Here is an 18097-nt window from a genome sequence, read left to right as displayed (position 1 = left end):
GGATGTTTAAAAATAATATTAATTGAGTATTTTAATTTTTATATGTCCAAAATTAAATATAGATAATTGTCATATCTTCCTATTTATTTTTATGATGATTTATGATTTTATAGGAAATATATGGATTTTATAAAATCTTTTTCCGAGTATTTAAAAACTATTTTATAAAATCGGGAACCAACCGACGTCATCCGTTTTTACGTTTTTATAACCCGAAACTCTTCCGAGAACTCCTTCCTAACCTAATTGCAATATTCCGAGCATTTTCCATGTTTTGACTTTTTCGATCCGGCATACGGTTTGTCCTGCGCGGGTTCCGGCGCAACATTTTCGATACATTATTCATTTCGGTAAATCAATAAAACTCGTATTTTTGATAAACGGGATCTTTTTATTAAACTATCACAATTATCACCTCGTAATACGTGTAACCAAGCGCTGAGACCAAGACCGCAGTACAAATTGTACTGGTTTGGATAATTATCCCGAAAACCGATACCGTTTGGATCGGTTTTTATAAATAAACGTACCATTTTGTATCTGGAATTATCCCACGGGATACTAATTTTCCGTAATTATAAATAGCCTTTACCGTATTTTATTCCGTATCAAAAATCATTTGCAGACAATAATTATATAATTTTCCAGAGAAAGTACCTATATTCATAAACCTTTCTGAGAATCAAACTACTATTTGGAGGTGTTATTGAAATCTACTCGGGAAGCTCTAGTAACCAAAACAGAGGTTTTGAAGAGTACTATCAGATTATACAAGTTCCAGAACTGCAGAATCAAAGGTTTATTTTCTGGAAAATTATTTATTTTTGAATTATTTTTATTAAAAATATGAATTTTTGTTCGGATGAATGTTTCAATGATTTTATGATTGCATGTTGTAGAGTTTATTTTCCTAATGATTTTCATATGTCATATGACTGATTTGGAGTTCAATAACATGTTCAAAATTGAGTTTAATCTTCGAATTTTAAAATTAGGGTTTATAACCCGTATGAATATTTTCAATTGAATTTGGGGCTTTTTGATTTAGGGGTTATTAGCTGTTGTATTATAGTGGGTTGTGTTCCTTATGAAATTTGCAATCGATTGGTATATAGCTCGTTAACAGAGGATTATTGAATCGAAGGGAGTTGTGTTTTGAAGTTTTCGTCGGTTCACCGGAAACCGGTGATGTTCTTGGCCATTTTCCGGCCAGGTCAGGGGTTATTGATGTGATTTGATTGCATGGTTGTATTCCTGGTGTTGTGTAGATTAAATCTGGAGTAGATGGTGGGGTGAGGATGCCAGAATCGTGTTCTCAGGCCATCCCCGTAATTTTCCGCCGACTAAACTGCAAAATTGCAGTTTAATCCCTGTACTGTTGAAGATGGTGAAGTTCAGTCCCTGAACTTTCCAGAATTTGCATATTTTGGATTCCTGTTTTAAAATTATTTAAAAATCATATTTTCTATTTATTTTAATTATAAAAATCCGTTTTTAATTTCTGAAAATTCCAAAAATTATTATTTTAATTCCAAAAATTATTTTTAATTCAAAAATAAATCTGAATTAATTAGTTAATTAATTTCAGTTAATATTTAATTGATTAATTGGTCAATTAATTCGAAAATTAATTGATTAATTAATTTAATTAATTATTAATTAATTTTAATTAATTATTTAATTAGATTTAATTATTTAAATATGATTTAAAAATTCCAAAAAATAGTTTCGAGCTTTAAAATATTATTTTAAATTATTTTCAAGGCTCGATAATTATCAAAAAATTGTTTTGAAGCCAGATTTGGCCAACCGAACCTTGTTTATTACTCTGAAATTGATCCAACGACCCGTTTTAATTCCGAAAAATGTTTTAAAAATCATCTTAAATACCCGAAAGCCTGTTTATGACCCGAGACTTCTTTATAAATGATATATCATTGATTGTTTGACGTGTTATGTGTTATATGTGACTTGTTGGTTAACTGTCAGTCTATATGTTCGGTGTTTACTTGGTTATAGTTTAACTTTCAATCCGTTAATCGGATTTAGGTCAAACGAAGGGTAGATATAAGTGTATGTCGAATAGAATCGTATAAGCAGAGTATTGATAGACGCTTATGATATGTGAGCAGAAGAGGCAAGGCGTAGTGAAGGGAAACAGATAGTCGAGGAGTAGACAGTTGTAGTTGGAAGTTAGTGCAGTATAGCAAGCTAGTACCAGGCAAGTATTCTGAACTTTCTCGAGATATACTGTAGTTGATTGATAATCCTGTTTTATATTATAAGTGCCCTGATACACTGAGCCCTAAACCCTGATTCCAGATATTGATCTTGAGTCGTAAACCTAATTCTTTCTAAACCATTGATTGTTGTATACCCAAATAAGAACCTCAAATATACGATACTACTCCATAAATACATACAAACTAAATACCAAACACTGAATCAAATTACTTACATACTCAAACCATTGTATCTTATGCTTTGAAAGACCAAATCCTTGAAACCTTGAAACGTGATTCCTTTGTTATATAATTCTTTTATTACCTAACAGCCAAGCTTTGAAAATGCCATATTGATCCTTATGAAGATTGAAACCATTTCATTATCGAACATCCAGTGTTGTTTTTTATTCTATTTATTGCTTTACATTGTTTATTCTTTTATTATGTTGGAATTGGATTGTTTTTATAAAATTGTGGACCAGATTCGTCGTCAGACCATATAAATGGTCAAGTTAGGCCAATGTGTGCCTTGGATCCAGTAGTTTGAGCAGTGTTGTGTGCTTTGCTCGGGGTTAGTGCGTGACTGATTAGCAGCCTAACCTTGGTTTTTAAAATGAAAATATAATATCCAATTCTAAATCATAATTCATTGTTCACTTGATATCATAACCCTTTTCATTTGATGATCATTATTCTCAGTTTTGTCATTGTGACTTGCTGAGCTAGTTAGCTCATTTGTGCGATATTGTTTATGTTCTTTTCCAGTTAAGAAGGAACTAGTTGGTAACGAGGATCCCCAGTTCAGCGCGAGAGCTAGGGGTTCAGGTTGATCGAGTTAAGCTAGTAGGCACCTTTTGTAGTAATTTAAGTTTGTAAAAGTTTATAATAATGTATAATACTCAGTTCTGATTTTGAATAGTTGGGATTTGAACAGTGAATATAAGTAAGTGTGTGTTTGGCTTGTGTGCATACTTTAACCTGTTACGGTCCGTGGTAGTTGGTAAGTAGGGTCACTGCACATTAGTATTATCTTTATTATTGTTATAAGCAGGTTATAAATAAGGTGTGTATGTGTGGACCCCAAACTTCTGACCCGGGTTTGGAGGGCGCCACATGAGTCATAATTTACAAGTTGCTAGTTTCCCTTTTAAATTCCAGATTTGAACTCTGGGAAGGTAAACAATGATCTAAAGAATTTAGCATAAAGATCAAAGTTCCCCTCTAATGTCTGTGAAGACATTTCCTTGAGACTCATCAGGTAGATCTGAATCATTGTCAATAAGTTGCCGATCTGCACCTACGTCAGATCCACTATCCACAGATGCATCCAGGGGATTTAAGCCTGGGGAGGTAGACACTGACCACTGACATATGGATATTGGATTAGTATCCTCTCCTAACACATGTAAAGGCAATTGGTCCAGTAAAGAACCTTGAATAATCGAATTTGATCGTAAAATGGTCGAAACTCTTAATTCTGTTAACTCTTCCTTTGTGTGTGTAACCTATCCTGTGCATCAATAATTGTTTATATTAGAGGTGGTGACACTACATCAAATACCCTGGTTGACAGGTGAATTTCAATAGACACACCCTGTTAAGAAGATGAATCTAGTAACTATTTTGTGCCTTTTCAGCCATTATATCTTTTTGAGAAGATGTATGGGGGCTAGCAGTTTCTCAGTGTTAGATATATTTGAGATGTCATGTCTAATATGATTTGTGTTTAGTTTTCAGAACTTAACAACATGACATATCAGGACTTACTAAAATCAGGACTTACTGAAATGAGGACTTACTAAAGTCAGAACTTAATTTCTGAACTTAAGATACATATCAGTACTTAAGTGCGGGAAGACTTTCAGTTAAGGAATGAAGCCGATTTACAGGAGAAGATCGAGACTAAAACAATATAAGATATGCATGGAAAGAGTTAGAAGACTAGAAGACTTGTAGAAGATATCTGACTGATATATTTTAGGAGACAGAATTATATTCCATATCAATTAGAAGTTATCTTGTAACTGTGTACTATATAAACACAAACTTAGGGTTTACACTATATGTGTTATCATTATCGAAAAGATTATACATTGTAACCTAGCAGTTCTTAGTGATATTTGTTCATCACTGAGAGAGAACAACAGTTCATATTGTAACAGAGTTTATTGAATATACTTGATCTTTGTTACATACTTGTGTTAAATCGATTTGATTGTATAAACACTATATTCAACCCCTTCTACAGTGTTGTGTGACCTAACAAGTGGTATCAGAGCCTTTCTATTAACACACATACAGGAAAGATCCAAACAATCATGTCTGAAGAAACACAAACCCCAACTAAGTCCACCGAAACTCAAGAAACTCAAAACACTCAAACCCACAGTCGATATGAGACTATTAGGGTTCCCATACTGAGACCTTCTGAGTATCCCATATGGAAAGTGAAGATGGCTATGTTTCTGGAAGCTACAGATCCAGAATACCTTGACAGAATTAATGAAGGACCATATAAGCCTACCAAGCTCTCTGTTGCAGTTGCTGATCAACCAGAAAAGTCCATACCAAAGGAGAAAGGTGATTACACAGCTAAAGACATCTAATCTATTGCCAAGGATGCAAGGGTAAGGCATTTGCTGCGTAGTGTCATTGATAATGTCATGTCAAACAGGGTAATTGGATGCAAGACTGCAAAAGAGATATGGGATGCTTTGGAGACAAGATGCCAGGGAACTGATGCAATCAAAAAGAACATGAAGATTATACTCACTCAAGAGTTTGAGCACTTTGACTCAAAAGCTGATGAGTCATTAACTGACTTATATGACAGGTTTGTCAAACTCTTGAATGATCTGTCACTGGTGGACAAGGAATATGATCTTGAAGATTCAAATCTAAATTCCTTTTAGCTCTTCCTGAAAATTGGGATTTGAAGTCTACTACCATAAGAGACAACTATGACCTTACTGAAACTACTCTTGATGAAATTTATGGTATGCTCAAGACTTATGAACTTGAGATGGATCAAAGGCTCAAGTGGCATGGAAGAAAGTCAAGGATAGTTGCTCTTAAAGCTGAGGAGGAATCTCCTAAATTGGTTGCATCAAAGAGGGGCAAAGGAAAGGCTCTCATCATAAAGTCTGATTCAGAGTCATCATATTCTGATGATGATGATGATTCAGAATCTGAAAGTTTACCTGAAATGATGTTGATGCAGAGATGATGCAACTGTGTGCTCTTATGGTGAAGGGTATCACAAAGATAGCCTACAAGAAATTCAGAAAGGGCAAGAAGTTTTCCAGGAAAAGTGGAAGTTCTGATAAGAAAGGGTTCGAAAAGTCTGAAGGCAAAGGAGGAAAGTCTGACATAGGAGACAACTCAAATGTCAAATGCTACAATTGTGGTGAAAGAGGCCACATATCTCCTGACTGCAAGAAAGGAAAAATTGACAAAGGCAAGGCACTTGTCACAAAGAAGAAAAGCTGGACAGATACTTCAGATTCTGAACATGAGGTGAACTATGCCTTGATGGCAAATGCTGATAGCAGTACTGAAACTGCTGAATTGAAGGTACCTCAAACAACTTATGCTTTTCATACTGATGATATACTGAGTTGAGATTATATCTTAAAACCATGTTTATTAGTTATAGAGATCAGACTTTAACATGTGAAAGATTAACATCTGAAAATCTTGCTTTTAAAAACAGAAATGACTATTTAGAAAAGGAGTTAGTTTTTCTTCATCCAACTAAGAAATAAAGAGATGATGCTTTGTATGTTAGAGATGAAGTGTTAAAGTTGAATGAATCTCTAAAAGCTGACTTAGAAAAGTAAAGAGAGATTATCAGAACTTGGACTAACTCTGGTAGAACAACTCAGAATTTACTAAGTAGTGGAAACTGGAAAAAGGGCTTAGGTTATGGAGATGATAAAAGTGAGAAAGAAACTGTGCAAATTGAGCCAATTATTGTTAAACAGACTGCTAAGCCAAAGGTAAATCCTGTTAAGTTTGTAGAAAAAACTGTAAAGTCTGATTCTGAAAAGATGAAAGAGTCTAGGACATAAGTCAAAGAAAAAGTCAACTTCTGACAAATTGAAACAGGATAAACCAGTTGAAGTTAACATAGACTTAATGACAAAGAAGCAGCTTAAGTATAAGCTAAAAGAGATTAGAAATATGAACAAGGTAAAAGAAGCTAGGAAAAATAGGAATGGAAAGGATGGTGTGTATAAAAACAATAATTATATGCCTGTTCCTAATGCTCCTAGAAAAAAAATGTTATAACTATGGAAACTCTAACCATCTTGCTTCCTTTTGCAGGAAAAATAAAGAAATAAACTCTTTACCTCCTAAATCAGGAGTTAAGAGTCATTCTGTTAGGTTTAAACCACAAAATCCTTATTTTCATTATGGTAGTTTATGGCATTCCATTTAAACTTGTAAGGAATATCATAGTTTGTACTATAATTATTATCAAATAAAACCTTCTTTGAAGAAAGTTAGTATTATTCCTTCTAGTATAAAGTCTGATGTAAAGTCTGATATAAATTCTGATAAATAGCATGTTAGCATAAACTCTGAAATTAAATCTGCTACAAATGCTAACAAACTTAAAAAGGCCAAAGGATCCAAGCAAGTCTGGGTCCTTAAAATTAACCAATAGTGGTCTTTATGATTGCAGGGCAACTGGAAAAACATCCTAGTTTTGGACAATGGATGTTCAGGACATATGACTGGAAATAAAGCCCTGCTATCAGACTTTATGGAGAAAGCTGGCCCAGAAGTTTCTTATGGAGATGGCAACATTGGGAAAACTTTGGAATATGGAAAGATCAATCTTGGAAATGTCATCATTGAAACAGTAGCTCTAGTCTCAAGACGTAAACACAATCTGCTGAGTATAAGTCAAATCTGTGACATAGGTTATCATGTGGATTTCTTTGAGGAACACTGTGTAGTAATAAGTAATTCAATAGGCAAAGTGGTTCTGAAAGGATACATGCATGGTAACATTTATGAAGCCAGACTTTCAACAAGTACTGATGGTTCTGCAATCTGTCTGTTGAGTAGAGCATCAATTGAAGAAAGATGGAATTGGCACAAGAAACTCTCTCATTTAAATTTCAACAATATAAATGAGCTTGTAAAGAAAGATCTTGTGAGAGGACTACCAAAAACAGTATTTGCTCCTGATGGCCTTTGTGATTCATGTCAGAAGGCAAAACCAAGAAAATCTTCTTTCAAGAGCAAATCTGGATCCTCAATTCTTGAGCCTTATCACCTACTATATGTTGATTTATTTGGTCCAGTCAATGTTATGTCTATTGCAAAGAAGAAATATGCTATGGTTATAGTGGATAAGTTCACAAGATACACTTGGGTGTATTTCTTGCACAAGAAGAATGAAACTGTATCTACTCTAACTGATCATGTCAGACAACTGGATAAATTGGTCAAAGATTATGTCAAAATTATAAGAAGTGATAATGGCACTGAGTTCAAGAATTCTATCATGGAAGAGTTCTGCAAAGAGCATGGAATAAAGCAGGAATTTTCTGCACCTGGAACTCCACAGCAAAAAGGAGTTGTAGAAAGAAAGAACATGACTCTCATTGAAGCTGCACGAACTATGCTTGATGTAGCAAAGCTGCCAACCTACTTTTGGGCTGAAGCTGTGTAGACTACTTGTTTTACACAGAATGCTAAACTCATAAACAAGCATGGAAAAACACCATATGAGATGGTGAAGAAAAAGAAGCCAAATCTGAAATACTTTCATGTATTTGGATGTAAGTGTTTTGTTCTTAAGACTCAGCCTGAACAACTGTCAAAATTTGATCTAAAAGCTGATGAAGGAATTTTTGTTGGATATCCACTTTCCACAAAAGCCTTCAGAGTCTACAATTTAAGAACAAGGGTTGTCATGGAATATATCAATGTATCTTTTGATGATAAGAAGATTACTGGACTTGAAGATTTCAATGATCATGATCAGCTGAGATTTGAAAATGAAGATCTAAATTCTGATTCTGTAAATTCTGATGGCTTAAATCCTGATCCTGTAAGTTCTGACGAGTTAAGTTCTGATGTCATTGAAACTGTGGTAACTACTCCAAGGGAAAATGCACCTGTTCAGGGGGAGCAAGCTGATGATCCTACCACAACTCAAGACTCTCAAGAAGCATCAGAACCTGTCACTGGCTCTTCAAGTTCTGATTCATCAAGTTCTGATGAGCCAAATTCTGATAATTCTGGAAACTCTGATACTTCAAATCCTGAAGGATCCAACTCAAATTCTGAACTCTCAGAGAGCATATCTACATAGGGAGCATCTGAAAATGCTGATGGAGACATCATGGATCATGGGGGCGGATCCAGTTCTAGAAATCAACTTCCATCTGCAAGGAAGTGGACCAAATCACATACACCTGACTTAATAATTGGAGATCCTGAAGCAGGTGTCAGAACTAGAACTACAACATCAAATGAATGTCTCTATCATTCCTTTCTATCTCAGACTGAACTAAAGAAATTGGAAGAAGCTCTTCAAAATGCTGATTGGGTGCAAGCAATGCAGGAAGAGTTAAATGAATTTGAAAGAAATAAAGTCTGGACCCTAGTACCAAGACCAAAGAACAGAACAATTATTGGCACAAAATGGGTGTTCAGAAACAAAACTAACAGTGATGGCATAATTACAAGAAACAAGACAAGGCTGGTTGCTAAAGGCTACTCTCAACATGAGGGTATTGATTATGATGAAACATTTGCACCAGTTGTTAGATTGGAAGCCATAAGAATCTTTTTGGCTTATGCTGCTCACAAGAAGTTTAAAGTCTTTCAAATGGATGTGAAAAGTGCTTTTCTCAATGGAGAATTGGAAGCATGGGTATATGTTGAACAACCTCCTGGATTTGTAGATCCAAAATTTCCAAATCATGTCTACAGACTTGACAAAACACTTTATGGCCTTAAGCAAGCTCCAAGAGCATGGTATGAGACTTTAACTCAATTCCTTCTGGAAAGTGGATTTCACAGTGGTACAATTGATAAAATACTGTTCTACCTCAACCATGGAAAAGACTTACTTTTGGAACAGATATATGTTGATGATATCATATTTGGTTCTACAAATGCCAAACTCTGTGAAAGGTTTGCAAAGCTAATGCAGTCAAAATATCAAATGAGTATGATGGGAGAACTTAATTATTTTCTGGGACTTCAAGTCAAACAAAATGAAGAAGGTACTTTTATTTATCAATCTAAGTACACCAGAAATTTACTCAAGAAATTTGGAATGCAAGATTATTCAACTGCATCCACTCCCATGGCCACTGCAACCAAGTTAGATAAAGATACTGGTTTATCAGTAGATATTACTAACTATAGAGGTATGATTGGCTCTTTACTCTATTTAACTGTAAGTAGACCTGATATCATGTATGCTACCTGTCATTGTGCAAGATTTTAGGCTGATCCAAGAGAACCTCATCTAATAGCTGTAAAAAGAATTTTCAAGTACCTCAAGGGTACAACTGATCTAGGATTGTGGTATCCTAGATCATCTTCTGTTGATCAACCATAAATGCCATGTATGTTATAGACTCCACTGAGTAGCCATGGAAAATATCCTAACTAATCTTAGTTGCAAATGCCAAGATCTTCAAACAACTAAAAACATTTAATTATTTGCTTCTGTAGAACATTCTCTCTAAATACTTTCAGGTTATCCAGTGTTTGCTTCTGTTGGCCATTAACTCATTAGTGGTCTTCATGTATACATCCTGATCGAGGCTTGATCTTACTTATTACAAACTGTATTGACTGCTCCAGCCCTTTGGTATTTAGAAAGTCTTGATTAGCTTGATATTTTCATTGTAGCTTTAATCAAGTTATGGTTCTTCCTTTGTACCACTCCATTCTGACACGAAGCTCCCAGTGCTGAATATGTCTCAAAATATTTTTGATGTTACAGATATTAATCATAACTGCTTCTTGAATTCAGTCCTATTATCTGACCACAAGATCATTTCATTTGCAGTTGCTTCGAGCTTGATCTTCTGATACGATCAATCACCATCTGTGATGTCGTGTCTTAAGAATGCACAAACAATAACTTTATGTTAAGAGTAGTCATCAATCATCACTAAGGTATATATTTACTTTGATGTGATGGTGTCTTTGAGTTATCTTTCTAACATGCCTCATATTTATCATCCTTCTGAATTCCAGATGAGGCAATCCTCTCACTAATCCCTTTTTACAAAAAGAGTTCTTTGAGTTGATGTTCAAGGGTGAGAGATTCTAATGTCATAGCTAAACTTTTGTCAGATGAAGCTTTACGGTAGAAACCATTAACTTCACATTTCCTGAGTTTCCAGTCTATCCATAAGCATTTCCTTTCCTTACTCTAACAAGAGCAAGCTTTTCAACCTTCCTACTTCAGATGAGACACTAATCCTTTATTGAATTGACATTTTGTCCTTTGATGCAGAACTGTCTGATAAGAGGATTTGTGCCTTGATTCTTCAGCAAGAAAGATGCTTCAATTATTATCAGTGACTCCAATGATTAGTTGTTATCAGTGATATCAATTATTACATCCATGATGATAGCCCTTTTTCTTCATAGCTTTGTCCCGTAATGAAAACCTTTGCTGTCATCTCCAAAGATTATTGACGGAATAGCTTTTGTTAATCATATTTGATTGTGAGGCTCTTTCTTTAATCATATTCCTTGAGTATGAATTATCAAGAATACATATGAACCATTTAACCTGTTATGTCCTGCACTCACAAATATATTAACAGTTCTTGGTACCCAACTTATCAGATTGGGTCCAGATGGATTAGAGATTTTACTATAAACAGAGATAACAACAGCTGCAACCTTATCATGCTAATTCTTATCTTTGACTGACCATTTTCTCCATTTTAATACCCTTGACAAATTTGTCTCTAGGCTAGGGGAAAAATGGTTCCAACCTTACATAAGGAGGACTAGCAGTCTTTGCCCTATTGTAATCCTAAACATATTTTTTACTATAATTAATGCAAGTACTAAGAGATGCATTCATGACATCAAAATAAGAAAGCATTGAAATAGGAGTACATGGCATTCATTCAGAAATATCACACATGAGAATTAAGCAAGATAGGCATGATATGGAACAAACAGAATTAACAAATAAATCACTAATTCTATCTAGTCTAATCCTGTCATTATATCTCATCTATTGTCTCAATCTAATTATAAACTAACACATCTTAATAAACAATTCAGAATAACTGAGTAAATCACATTGTAATAGGATACATAGAGTAAGCATAAACAAAGGTCTTAAGTGCTGGAAAACATATATGCCACTAAAGCAATTAATCATGTTCAACAAATATTCAAACACATATTTAAGATCATCTAAAGTACCATGCACAAGTTAAACATCAATCCTTGTTACTGGAAAAATAATCTAGTGAACTAGTTCAACATTATCTATGTGTGATGTTATCATGCTTGTGCGAGTGTTAACCATTTAAACACTAAGATCTTATCATGCATTGAATATTGAGAAAAAATATTGCAGTGGTTCAAGAAATTGAAACCTGAGATATGTGAGTTGGACCATCTTCAGAGATTGCTATGAAAGCAAGATATTCATGATTCTTGTCATCTGATCTATCCTAACTCTTTCCCGTGCACTATAAGTTTCGACTGGCTGCTTCCCTAAGAATACATTCCACCTTTGTCCCAACCCTTCAACTGAATCCCTACTCATCCTTGTTTGTCAAGCTTCTTGTTCTGTTGTAGCAAAACCCATGATAGTTATTTATTACATATATCTTGTCATAACTGTAACTATCAAATCTTGTTTCTGTCCCAATCTCAGTCATGTAAGTACCTCTTGAACTGAATCTATAAAAGTCTTTGCTTCGGAATAGATAGGCTTTATCCTTGGATATAGCATAAGTACTCCTTATGAATCTGATTCGACTAAGCTTCCTTGACATGTGAAACACTGCCCTGACGTCTAGTCCCTCAAGTACTTCTACCTGAGCTTCCTCCGATTCAACTATCAGTAACTCTTACATTCTGCCTTGAGGTTCCAACTTTACTGCATGTAACTGAGATGTTTGTATGTCCCCACTATTCTCTCTGACCTCCACAATTCATGTATGTCTGATCTCATTGATTCCTGGATAAATGTAGTATTGGTACAAACCACTGTGTGACTGTATAATCCGGAATCATAGAGTTATCTTAAAATCTTCGAGAAAATATGTACCCGTAGAAATTTCATTCTTTACCTGCGTTTGAAACCCAGTGGTTTCCTATGGAGTAAGCCTTTGAGGATGTTCCACAATTTTCGTCTATAGGTCTTGAAATAAGTTACATTGGAGTAAGACTTAAAAGCCCGGAGGAACCTCGAGTCTCTAAATCCTTTGAGTACCCTTAATTTAATATTTAAGAAAAACTTAAATTTCCAAATTTTTTAAATTTCTTAGAATATAAATTAATCAAAAATAAATACTTACGAAAAATTTAATTTTCAAGAATTTCGAATTTCCTTAAAAATTAAATAAAACGTAAATTAATATTTAAGAAAAATTTAAATAAAAGAATTTTAAATTTTCTGAAAAAATAAATAAATCAAAAAAACATTAAGGGCTGCAGAATTATATAAGTAGCAATCACGACCTATTAAACAACCTGCGATCAGAACAATTTAACATGCGACGTTATGCAACCTACGATGCATGTATGTTTCTTCCGCGCGTGTGACAGGAGGCTGACTCTACCACGCGTGAATCGAACGAGATGGTCCTGATTGCTGTCGTAAGTTACAAGGATTTACTCTATTTGTGTCCATTTCCAATAGCAACTTGCGACGAGATAATCGGCTGCCATTCTGTTTTCTTTTTAATTCAATTATATAGCTGCCAAATAACTCTTCTATTTTCTTTTATTTACAATTCAGCCAGGTGGGTCCCGAGATTCAATTAATCAACAAAACACTATTTGTTTCTTTGGTTTTGTAACTCGAGGTGCCAAAACCTTAACCTGCCAATTCATTCAATTCCTCAAGAAAATAATAGCTAATAAAACATGAAACTGGCAGCTAAAAATACACCGGAAAATAAAAATCAATTTAAATTAAAAACTTTTATTTACTAAAATTTAAGTAGTAAATTGATTTAGTTGAATTTATAAAATAAATTTATTTTAATTAAGTTCATAATAAACTTATTTAAATTAAATTTATAAATAAATTTTCTAAATCCAATTTACCAAATAAATTTATGTAAATGAAAAATTAATAAAATAAATTATTTTTAAGGATCCTGATTTGGGTGTCAATCAGTAAGCTCTGATACCAATTGTTAGGTCCCGAATTATCGTATAGGGGGGGTTGAATACAATAATCACTAAATTAAAAAATTCTTTCGAATATTTTGCGAATATAAAATTTAGTGCTCGGTTAGTGGTTTCGTGTTCTTGAGAGGAATAGTGTTTGGAGCAATAAAACGAGGAAAACAAGAAATTCGGGAAAATATATATTCGTATATAAATCTCGAGGGGTGTTGCTACACTCCGATAAATAAATTAACCGGCTACAATCTAAGAACAACAAGGTTCCTAGCTTCTACAAAGATTTACAAATCAAATCCTATACAATGATCTAGCTTTTGTTTGTACTACGATTTAATTACCGGGTAACGTTTATAATGCCCCTAAAAATATACAAGAGTTAAATCGGGCATTATAACGTTACTCAGGTGAGGAGTTAAACGGATAAACAAAAAGTTTGAGCTTCTCTGTAAATTCTTTGCTACAATTTTCAGCTCTTTTGGGAGAGAAGAAGATGAACAGAACAATTCTAATTGCAGAATCTGATCTGCTGTTTGTGTATATTTTTTATCAATAATGTGTGGCTGAGGAGAGAGCTGAGATTAGGGAATATTCCTGTAATCTGCGACTAACAAAATCAACTAGCGACTAGCTTATTTAATTCAACCCGCAACTAATAAAATTAAAATAACCTGCGACTAAGGGAGGCTGCCTTAGTTTTTTTATTCAAAAGCCAACCTGCGACTTACAAATGAAAACCAACTGGTTTATTAGTTTTCTCAACCCGCGACCATGTAAATGGTTGCATGGTTGTTTCTTTTGTTTATTTTTTATATTTGATTTTCCTTTTCTTTTTCCTTTTTTTTTTCTTTTCTTTTTCCTTTTTTTTTCTTTCTTTTTCTTTTCTTTTTATATTTTCTTTTTCTTTTTCTTTTTCTTTTTCTTTTTCTTTTTCTCTTTTTCTTTTTGTTTTTATTTTTGTTTTTGTTTTTAAGTTTAAATTATAACTAAATTAATTTATAAAATAAACTTAAATATAACTTATATAAATAAACTAATTTAGATTTATAAAATAAACTTATTTAAAGTTTATAAAAAAATCATTTTAAGTTATCAAATAAATTATATTAAAGTCCATTAAATAAATTTATTTAATTTAACAATAAAACTTTGAGCTTCGCCAGTCCCTTGAGCAGTTTAACTGTATACCCCACTCACCTCTTCTCGTACTTTAACAGATAAATGTTCAATCCAAGTACGTTCCTCAACTTAACAATTATTCTATAAATAATACCTAGATTCCTTTTACGAGCTGTTGACGCCTAGTGCAACTGGTCTGGTTCACAGACGACTAACCCTGATTCAGGTCTTCGTATTATAGTCTTGATTAAATTATTAAGCTTGCAACAACTTTATCGCTCCGAACACTGACTGTTAATAAACAAATATACTTTCACTGGAATCCTTTATGGTACTTTAGACAACGTCTTCATTGCTACTACAATCTTGAATACTTCATTCACCATTCTTCACCGATGCTTGAACATTTAAATGAACTCCTGTCAGTGAGTATAACTTCAAGCCTGCTATTTTTTTAACCTCTGTTTATACCATGTCTTCAATTCTTCAGATTCCTATGCTTCGAACACTGTCTATCTTCAATCAATGCCAATACACTGAATCTTCTGGCATCACTTATACACTGAATCTTCAACAATTCTGATACCTGAAAGTCTTTAATCTTTATTCTTCACTGAGGCATGACCATATTAATGAGCTTCTTTCAGTAACCTGTAAACAGACTTCCAGCCTTCTTCTAATCTTCCGATTCTTTATATTTGCCTTGTCTTCATTTCTTCTGATTTCTTGTGTAGTCATAGTATTATTAACCTGTCCTGTTCTAGTGTTGTTCTCGTGTTGAGTTATCACATAACTATTCATACAACTACGGAGTCTCACCAAAAAAAACAATTAACTATAGAAATCCATAAGTAAATCCGTTAGAACCCCATGACAATGATTAGTTCATAACCGAACTCATCGTCACCATGGTTTCCAATGAAAGCATGATAAATACCTAAGATAAACTAAGTCTGAAATAACTGAATAATAATAACAAAGTACGTTAACAAGAGTATTAGGTTCAAAGAACAAAGAAAACAAGCATCCAAGATTACAACTTAAGCAAAAAATCACAAGTAAAAATAAGATCTTCTTCTCCTTTGTTGTATTGTGCTATTAGGTCTTCTTGCTGCTATCTCCTTGCTCTTCTATATGAAAAACATCTTTTAAAAGTCTTTAAATATCAGCCCAACCGATCAGGAGTTTAACAAAACAATCTTATAATAGAATCAGGATTCCTAAAATTCGATATAGCGCGACCGCCCTCAAATCCAGCGCGGCCGCCCTGAGTTTCTCACAAATGGGCGCAGCCGCTCCCAAGACTAGCGCGACCGCCCTGACCTTCTGGAAATTCTATTTTTTCTTTTTTCCTTGACTTCAATTGCTGGTTTCTTTCGTGCTAACTCCCGAGGCTCCATCTTAACACCCTTTTAGCATAGAAATAATGTAAAATCTATTCCTTCTTCCAAATATACCATAAAATGCAAAACACTACAACTTCATTTTCAGAAACTTGAGAATTTCAGGGCTTGCAACCTTCCCAGACCTCAATGTAAATTCCTTAACCTGCTCTTTTGCTTCCCTCTTCCCTGGAACTTCCGTGTCACTAGGGAGTGTACCAGGTTGTCGATTCAACAAAGCATTGGCAATCTGCCCAATTTAATTCTCCAGAGTCTTGATAGAAACCACTTGGCTCTTGCACATGAGCATCAACTCCTCCAATTCAGATTTTTCATTAGATTGACTTGTACTTCCATGCGGTAGTTGTTGAAGTTGGAGTTATTGTCTTGGTGCATATTGCGGTTGTTGAAAACCAAAAGAGTTGAATTACTTTACTGCATACTGCTGATAAGGCTGTTACACCGCATTCTGATTATTGCTCTAGCTGAAGTTAGAAAAATTGCGGTTGTTCGGATGATAAGTGGTTGGAACTGGTTGCTGCGATATCTGAAAGTTGCTTACAAACTGAGCCGATTCACTAGAAATAGCACACTGCTTAGTTTCATGTGCACCTGCACAAAGCTCACAAACACTTGTGATCTGATTAACTCCATATTTAGCCAAAGAATCCACCTTCATCGTTAAATCCTTAAGCTGGGCAGCTATAGCAGTAGCTGTATCCACCTCCAGAATTTCTGCTACCTTGCCTTGAGGTAGTATCTGAGTTGGGTTCCGGTATTTATTAGCAGCCATCAGTTCAATCAACTCATAAGCTTCATTTTAGCTCTTAGCCCATAAGGCTCCACCTGATGCTGCATCGAGAATGGGTCTTGATTGTGCTTCCAAACCATTATAAAAGCTATTGATGATCATCCAATCAGGCATGCCATGATGAGGACACTTCATAAGCATTTCCTTGTAGCACTCCCAAGCCTCACACAAAGATTCTACCGATTTCTGGGTAAATTGAGTGAGAGCATTTCTGATTGCAGCTGTCTTTGCCATAGGGAAGAATTTAGTTAGACACTTCTAAGCAAGATCCTCCCAAGTGGTGATAGAACCTGCAGGTAGAGAATGTAACCAGTACTTAGCTTTATCCCTCAGAGAGAATGGGAAAAGCCTCAGCTTTATAGCATCTTTAAAAACATTGTTGAACTTGAAAGTGTCGCAGATCTCGATGAAATCTCTTATGTGCATGTTGGGATCTTCCATTGGAGAACCCACAAAATGGACTGAATTCTGCATCATCTGAATCGTGCTAGACTTGATTTCAAAGGTGTTAGCCGCAATGGCTGATCTGATAATGCTAGACTGAATGTCATTGATCTTTGGTTGAGATAATTCATCAAAGCCTTCAGATTCGCTGCTTGATCTCCCATTATAATGATCGCTTCTTCTTCAACTTTCTCAACTTATTCAAAAACTTCTTCAACTACTTCAACTTCTTCTAGTGCTTCTTTACGAGATGAGAACGTGTTCGCATACACGCCCTCTAGAGTACCTGAAACACCAATAAAGCAAATAAGTAAGTAAAATATTCGAGTCAGTGAACTTTAACGACCACTGATGTTAAGCACATAAACTAAATTAAACACCGAATCCCTGGAAGCGGCACCAAAAACTTGTTAGGGCAAAAACACGTGCTAAAATTACACGCAAGTATACGCGTTTGCAAGTAGTATAAGATATAAATCAGATTCGTACCCACATAGACTCTTTTTACTTAACTTAAGATTATGCACCTATGCAACAATGGTATGGCTATCGCTTAATGCTAAGACAATAACAACTTGAGATGTTTATAACTAAGATTAAACTAACATGTAATTAACTAAGAATAAAAGTGATTGAATTAACTATATGAGACAAATATAGGATTTTAACTTCATTACTACTTCATTCAAAATCATTGTTCTTAACCTTAGCATGTAATGGTGATGATAACTAATCAGATAACA

General features: G+C 34.5%; 1 non-coding gene across 1 annotated transcript; it reads left to right on the top strand.

Annotated features, from left to right (window-relative positions):
- The first annotated feature begins 17022 nt into the window (after positions 1–17022).
- On the top strand, positions 17023–17129 carry LOC141710174 (small nucleolar RNA R71). Its single transcript, XR_012570707.1, has one exon. It is a non-coding gene; the product is annotated as a small nucleolar RNA R71 (small nucleolar RNA).
- Positions 17130–18097: the final 968 nt, after the last annotated feature.

This window comes from Apium graveolens, chromosome 2 (genome assembly GCF_009905375.1).
Source record: "Apium graveolens cultivar Ventura chromosome 2, ASM990537v1, whole genome shotgun sequence".
Taxonomy (NCBI): domain Eukaryota; kingdom Viridiplantae; phylum Streptophyta; class Magnoliopsida; order Apiales; family Apiaceae; genus Apium; species Apium graveolens.
The sequence above is the reverse complement of the archived record's forward strand: the minus strand, read 5'-3'. Positions and strand labels throughout refer to the sequence as shown.